This window comes from Podarcis gaigeae, assembly GCF_964106915.1.
Source record: "Podarcis gaigeae genome assembly, chromosome: 8".
In the NCBI taxonomy this organism is placed as follows: domain Eukaryota; kingdom Metazoa; phylum Chordata; class Lepidosauria; order Squamata; family Lacertidae; genus Podarcis; species Podarcis gaigeae.
In genome coordinates this window covers 71,860,683-71,869,040 of record NC_139684.1, presented here as the reverse complement: position 1 = coordinate 71,869,040, position 8,358 = coordinate 71,860,683, and positions in this window count along the sequence as shown.

Genomic DNA, 8,358 nt, shown 5'->3' with positions numbered 1-8,358 from the left:
ATACTGAATCAGACCATTTGGTCCATCTAAATCAGTATTGTTTATTCCGGGGATGGGTAACCTCTGGCCCATGCACCAAATTTGGCCTAGCAGGAGTCCCAGTTTGGCCCATGAGTCCATTTCTCACAAACCATGCCCACCTGCCCCACACTTGCTGACATATGGGTTGTCGGGTGTGTGGCCTGTACTGGCCTGGCTACAAAGCAACAATCTGGCCCAACTACACTCTAGTGGGTTTCCATCCTCCATGGGTGGGCGCTGGTGGGCTTACCCAGCAGCAGTGATAAGAAGAAGAAGAAGAAGAAGAAGAAGAAGAAGAAGAAGAAGAAGAAGAAGAAGAGTAGTTTGGATTTGATATCCCACTTTATCACTACCCGAAGGAGTCTCAAAGTGGCTAACATTCTCCTTTCCCTTCCTCCCCCACAACAAACACTCTGTGAGGTGAGTGAGGCTGAGAGACTTCAGAGAAGTGTGACTGGCCCAAAGTCACCCAGCAGCTGCATGTGGAGGAATGGAGACATGAACCCAGTTCACCAGATTACGAGACTACCACTCTTAACCACTACACTTCACTGGACCATTAATCTTGATAAAGGTCATTAATCAGGATAGTCAAGGTTGTTTCACTTCCAAACCAGACCGGAGTGGTTCCAGACTATCTGCTTCCTCCAAGACCTTGCACCTGGATAGCCAGCATCCTCTCAATCACTTTGCCAAGGAAGGGAATATAAGAGACAGGATGTTAGTTTGCTAAATCTCTGGATTCGGGGGGAAAGGGCTTTATAAGAGGAGCCATGTCTCCTCTTTCAAGGCAATGGTCATGACCTTCTCCTTTAATAAAGCACTGACCACTCTCTGGACCCATCCTGTCAATCCTTTCCCACAATATTTTACCAGCCATGACAGAAAGCGATTAAGAGGGCCTGTGGATGGCCTGGCCACTACAAGTGTCCATTCTTGGGATGCAGCAATTTAAACCATACCCTCCAAGTGTCCTAGAAAAATGGGGACACCCCACTTTTTATTACAAGAGGATGGTGATCATTTTGGGTGCTGTGACCTCGTGTAATTTAATAGCTCAAGTCTCTCCCCCCCAAAAATGCAGGGTTTTTTGGAGCTGCAATCTTGCATGGCACACCCAAACACACGCTTTTGGGCACCGTGCCCCAAAAAAGGGGGGTCTGTGGCACAAAATTGCGGCAACCAAAATGTTTGTTGAGCTCTCACAATAAAAAACAGGAAGGTGGCATCCCAGATTCTGGCTTCAAAGTGTTGGAGGGTATCCTGAAACTGATGCCAAGGTGTAATTCAATATTGCTTCAGGAAGCTCCACCCAGCCTGATTCAACTGTGGCATCAAAATCAGCATTGATCTGAGCGATTTCCTCCTCCAAATGATTTGCAGATGTTTTGCAACTAGCTACAGAGTGGTCCTTTGTTAATAATGGAATATTGGCCTAGACCAGCCAGTTTAACACTCTGAACTGCTCAGTTACAATTGCAAACATCTCTGCCTACTGGCCATGCTGGTTAGGAACAATGGGACAGTATCAGAGAAGCTCAGATGCTGACAGGAGGAGAAGAAGCAGGCACAGGGAGATGACATTTAACAGCAGAAAGCAGAGAGGACGGGGAGAGCAGCTGTAATCTGAGCTCTGACCAAAGGGACAGACAGATGTGTTAGAACTACGATAGTGGGCAAGACATGGGAATGCAGGAAATACGCTCTGCCAAATCTCGTAGGATTTCAAAAGTGGCAGAGACGTGCAAAAGATACCGGAAGAGAAGGTGGGGGCTTCCATGCTGGGGAAGGAGCTCAGTCCGGACAATTCCATCTTCTGGGGAGGATGGATGAGTAGAGGAGCTCCATCTTAGTTTTTTGTTTTAGCAATAAATCTGAAATAATTAACAGCCAGAGTTGTCTTGCGTTTGTGGGAGAGACCAAGCCGTAACAATGTTGTCAGGTAGTCTGTGGCCTCAGGATAAAATTTTGGGGACGGCAGGCAGGGACTGGTAGAGTGAGGTGGGGTCAGTGATGATATGGCTGGTGAGTAAAATGAGACATGAAAGTAATATAAAGAAATGGGAAGGCCAAACAAAATAACTAAGGAAGACAATAGGTAGGAAAAAAAGTATAAAAGATAATTTAACAATGTGAACGGCACAACACACACATCCCAATTCTTTTTTATTAAAAAATAACAGTAACAATAACAAAAAAGAACATCCCAGAACATTTTAGCTATCAAAAGATACCAAGAATGTGTGGTCCTTTCAAGTTGAGTGGAGCAATCAGTCTTTAGAGGAGGAGAAAGACTGCAGGAAGGTGTGAATACTGGGGGAAGTGTAAGGTGAGTACTTTGTTTTTCTGAGAACAATGACAACGCAAGACTCTGGGCACAGAGAAATACCACCTATGAAGTTGGCAGCCAAGAATGAATGATTAACATTAGTCGAACTTAATTTGCACTTTCAATCACTTTCAATGGGACGAATAAAGGACAAGGTCCATTGCAGTAATTTCACAATAAACTAGTAGGGGATTGGTCGTAAGGTGTTTGGCAAACTGAATGATTTTGCAAGCCGATTTTGGACAAGGTGATCTTGAAAGCCAACGAATTATAAAATTTCAGAGAGCTCAATCCCTACAGCCATCAGCCCTAGCAAAGCATGGCCAATGGCCAAGGGTAAGAAGAGTTTAGAGTGTAAGAAGGGTAAGAAGAGTTTCAAAAAGTGAAATTCCGGACACAAAAGTTGTCGAGCTTTTTTCTTACTGCTTCCAACTGCAAGCTTGTAAAGGGCTTGTAATTCTGCAACATCTTGAGGGTACCAGCTTGATGTTATGCTTAACCACAGTTTTGGCCTTCAGGGGCAGCAACGTGAGGGATCCTCACTCAACAACTAGAAATGTGGCTGAGATGAGTTGGACCTGCTTCCCATTCTCAGACCCTGAGCTCCATCCCTTTCTGGTGTCACCTGGCTGGGCAGTGGTGGGGGGAAAGCAAAAATCACTGGCATCTATTCTTCTGCCCCACCCCCACCCCACCTTACCAGGATTCTGGTAGAGCTGAGGTTTTTATGAATTTAAAGGTTTATATAAATTTAAAGGATCCGCCCAAATCCCTGGCTGCTGGTCTTTAATCTCTTCATGATAAATTGCAGTTTCTTAATATAACAGCACAGACAGATCGTGAAGCTGAGGCTCCAATACTTTGGCCACCTCATGAGAAGAGAAGACTCCCTGGAAAAGACCCTGATGTTGGGAAAGATAGAGGGCACAAGGAGAAGGGGACGACAGAGGACGAGATGGTTGGACAGTGTTCTGGAAGCTACCAGCATGAGTCTGACCAAACTGTGGGAGGCAGTGGAAGACAGGAGTGCCTGGCATGCTCTGGTCCATGGGGTCACAAAGAGTCGGACACGACTAAACGACTACACAACAACAACAATATAACAGCAGTTTTCTGAAATCATTACCACATCCTGGATGAATTCCTCTTAAACTTGCCTCATCTCCTTTAGCTATTCCCTAAAACGGTATCAAACATTTAAAAAGGAAAAAGAAACAACAATTGCAGAGCCTCTGTGCTGAAATAAGTAGTTTCTCATTAAAATGGAAATGCTATTTTAAGCGCAATGACCTAGGGTTAACCCCGGTATTGGAAATCCTATTAGACTGCAGAAATCCCTATTAGTTCATTTAAATTTTCCTGGCTCTTGATGGACAAAGGACTTGGATCCGGATCTTGTTTTCTACTAAAAACCTTACAGAATCGTAGAACTGTAGAGTTGGAAGGGACACCAAGGGTCATCTAGTCCAACCCCCTGCTAGCCAGTAATATCACCCATATCCATAGGAAGCACAGACAAAGCAAGGAGCACTTGTGCAGCAGGTCAGGACCTGGCTAGGTGAGTGGAGGCACTGATCCAACAGCTGACATGCCCCCTGCATTCCTGTTATAAATGAGTGGGGCAAATGGGGCTTTAGCAGGGAGGCAGCTTTGGATTGAGCAAGCAAATGAAAACCCACATGGGGGTTGGGGTTGAGTTCATGACGACACTGGCATTTCCATGCCCCAGGCAATGGAGGGGTGGCCATGCTGGCTTAGAATTGGACTGGGCACCCGTCATCTCCTCAGTGGGCAGAGGCCAATGCCATACCCTCTAATGTTTCTGTGATGAAAATAGGGACGTCCCATTCCACAATGATAATTTTCCTGTTTCCCATCTGACTGGGTTGCCCCAGACACTCTGGGCAGCTTCCAACATATATAAAAGCATAATAAAACATCAAACTTTAAAAAAACAAACAGAAAACCCCTCTTCCCTATACAGGATTGCCTTCAGTTGGCTCGGGGGTCTCCATAACGTTACTCCAGCATCTCTCCAATGAAAATAGGGACATCCTAAGGAAAAGGATCAAATCAGAAATCAGGACGGCTTCTCTAAATCAGGAACCACCCTGGAAAACAGGGACATTTGGAGGGTCTGTGATACAGATGAAGGCTCTGGAGGCAGAACAGGCTGGACTGGCAAACAGCTACAGCTCTCTTGCTTAATGAAAAAAAGGAGCAGAAATTACAGCTTAGCCCAAGTTGCCTAAGGGAGTGGTGTTGCAGTCCCATACGGCCACAGCGAGTCAGGGTGGCCTCTTGACGTCAGCACAGACTCCTCTACCAGCCATGCTGGCTGCTGGTGCTTGTCCGTGGTTGTGGCTCATTGCAGGTGAGCCAGAGGGCAGGGTTTTGGAAGAAGACCAGAAGGAAAGCCACACCCCAAGCCACACCCCTCCCTGGCATTGATTCACACCTTTCCATGTCAGAGGGTATGTTCGTCTTGAGTGTTTTGACTGGAATCTGTCCTTAGTGCTCTTGGTGGATGTCACAATATGGCTGCTCTGTGGTTCATGGCATAACACAAAATGGCTCCCTTACCTGTTACAGCTCTGACTTCACCCCTGGGTTAAAAACACCCAGGGTGGCTTACAACAATTAAAGCACAACATTAAAAACAGTTTTAAACAACTTTAAATTACAGAAATCAAGATATAAAATCAAGATATAAAACCACAAAATACATAATAAAAACAAAAACAACAACTCAATAGCCCCCTGCCCCCCATTTTTTTTTATAAAAAAGGGCGCAGGATGTAAATCAGATAAACCAAAGGCCTGGTTTAAAAGGAAATTTCTTTCCTGATGCCTATAGGTGTATAATGAACTTCCCTGGGGAGAGCATTCCACAGTCGGGGAGCCACTGCAGAGAAGGCCTGTTCTCGTGTTGCCACCCTCCAGACCTCTCGAGGAGGAGGCATACAAAGAAGGCCTCAGAAGATGATCTCAGGGTCTGGATAGGCAGTGGCAGAGCTAGCTGCTTGGGCACCCAGAGTGGCACTCAGGGGCAGGAGTATCCACCCAGGGGGCGGGGCAATCCGCCCAGGGGGTGATTGGTGCGTGGCAATTCGCCAAGGGTGGATTTTGTCACCCCTCTCTGGGATAACAACTGGGGAGGACCACCCCCTGCCCCCCTTTCTATGCCCCTGCTCATATGGAAAGAGGCAGTCCTTGAGGTATTGTGGTGTTGGGAGTCATTCTGCAAAGAAACAGTAAAGATGTTTGTACCTTTAAGAACTGTTTCTGTGAGCTTTGGGCAGATTGGGTACAGCTGGTCATGACTACAAAAGGAGGAAAAGTTGCAGTTTGAACTTTGCCTGCAAGGAAAAACACCCACCAGCTTTGTTGTTTCTTGTTTTGTAACAAAACCTTTATTTGGTTTGGTTTTACACCGGCCTTGTGGTGTCATAGTTTCTGTCATCTGCCACCAGAGGAAAAAACCCCTCCAACATGTGGAGTCAAGTATCAAAAGTTGAGGTAAGGAGGTATGTCTTTAGCATTTGCCAAGGGCTGTATAATGAAGGTGCCAGATGTACTTCTGAGGGAAGGGAGTTCCACAACTTAGCAGCTGCCGCAGAGAAGGCCCTCTCCTGGCTCACCATACCCCAAACTTCTGAGGGGAGTGGGACAACCCAGAGGGCCCCATCTGCTGACCTTAGCACCTGTGTGCTCCACCTGTAGGGAAGGAGGTGGCCTTTTAGGTATTTGGGCTCTGAGTCTTCTAAAGCCCTTGAATTGGGCCTGGAAATGAACTGCCAACCAGCCCAGCTGTTTTAAAACAGGGCTTATGTGAGATTGGCCAATAAACCTCTCCTGCTACTGCAGGATTATGCTTATCACTAACTCTTACTTCGAGTCATACCTACACCACAAAATGTTCTCTTTCCATTGCTGCTAATAATTTTGCCTTTTTAGAAATAAAAAACACATTTTGTACATCATAGTTATGCAAGCTGCAAAGTTCTATGTGGCAATTTGAACGCTTGTGAAGTTCTGGAGAAAGAAAGTAGTTCCTTATTTACTAAGTTCTAGGAGAAAGCAGATAGTTCCTTATTTACATTGGCTGGATTATAGATTTTGCACAGTGTCATATTAGGGCTGTCAGTTAGCAGGATTTCCTGTTTAGAGCTATCAGTTATAAAGTCTTAGGACACTGGTTGAGCCATTAAAGGATAAGCTACTATAGAAGCCCAGCTCCTGTGAATGCTGAACTAGTGAGATGTGTTCTCGTGAGGTGAGTGAGATCACTTCCTTTCTTTGCTGAGTTAGTGTTGCTTTGATGTTGGGTGAGGTAAACAACCTGCATGCCTGGCGCTCCTTGGCCCGCAGACGAGCCATTTGGAATGGGATTTATTTTGTAAGATTTACATGCTACTTGGTAGGAAGATAAAAGTTCAAACCTCAGAACTATACAGCCAGTGGAAGTGACTGGAGAGTTTTGCCAACCTGGTGCCCTCTAGATGTTTTCAACTACAACCACAGCTGGGACTAATGGCAGCAGTAGTTCAAAGCATCTAGAGGACACCATGTTGGCAAAGAATGAGTTAAGGTGTGATCAACTTTTGGAGTTCTAAAGCACAACACGACAAATTAAGGGCAAATGTCTGCACCTTCATTCTCTTACACCTGCTTTTTCTTTTCTTTTAGCTTTAGGCTTTTTTTGGCCTTTAAGTTTGAAAAACAGAATTGTTGAGCAAAATAAATTAATCAGTTCACATTCCACTGTGTATGTTGACGTTTTACTAGTCTTCTTAAGCATATCTTATAATTTAGCAGAGTAGCTTCTAGCATTCTGAATGCTGATAACTTTTTGACAACAATCATTTGAAGGAACCTGAGCTGAACTGTCAACTCGATGGGAACTGACTAACTTTGTTTTGTAAAGGGATGTGCAAAAAGTGGAATTAATTCCTTGTGAAACTTCTTGAACTAGCCAAAAGAGCTTTTTGTATAACCGTAGATGTAGCTGTTTGAAAGAAATGGAGTTAGAATGATTACAATTTGTTGAGCTAGGTAAAAGGAGCTGTGGGAGCCAGAATTCGTATGTCGTCTTGCAGGCTCTAGAAGGTATGTTGTAGATGTTCAAGGAGCAAATGATCAGAGTGCCGGGGGAAGGGGGAACTTATATTGAATCTGCAGATTACCTGAACCACTTTCTTCTGCTGTTTGTAGTCATGGCAAAGAGGCTGCTGCTGCTGCTGCTTTGGAACTGACTAGTGCTCCTATATGGTGAGTTTGGTACTAACCAGCAACTGGCAGGTTGACCCCACAAGGGAGATTTTTCTTGTACTGTTGTCTCTGTGGGGCAGTTGCAGATGCTGACAGAACAGGGACTTACTCACAGCCTGGCGCATTTTTCATTGACTGAAAAATCTACTCCATGACTGTGGCTATCTGGCACAGAGCCTAGTGTAAGGTTACCAGATTTTTTTCAATGAATCCGGGGACACTTATCAACTTCAATGGATTTTGTATGGAGACTGATTTGTAAATCTGGGGACTGTCCCCAGGAAACGGGGACGTCTGGTAACCTTAGACTGTTGGCCGAGTTAACACATGCCCAGTCCCTACCATGGTGGGGAACCTATGTCCAATGTTGTTGGACTCCAACTCCCATCAGTCCCAGCCAGCGCTGCCAATGGTCAGGAACAACAGTGCCAAGTAAAGGGGGCCAAGAGGGGTACCCCCCAAAAAAGTTCAGCAAAGGGCCTGGGACCCCTCAAAGTTCCATGTATCCACAGCATACACCAGCATGCTCCATGACATCAGCATGCACTGTGGCATGTGACACAGGACAAGCATGCGGCAGGGCATGCTGACGTCATGCGCATCTGCCATGGGGCATGCTGACATTATTTGCACATGTCGCATGGTGTACTGACATTGCACAGCCTGTGGCTCATCTTGGGCAAATTGCCACATCTGTTTCTCTTTTCCCTGGCCTCTGAATTTGCTGAGGTCAAAAT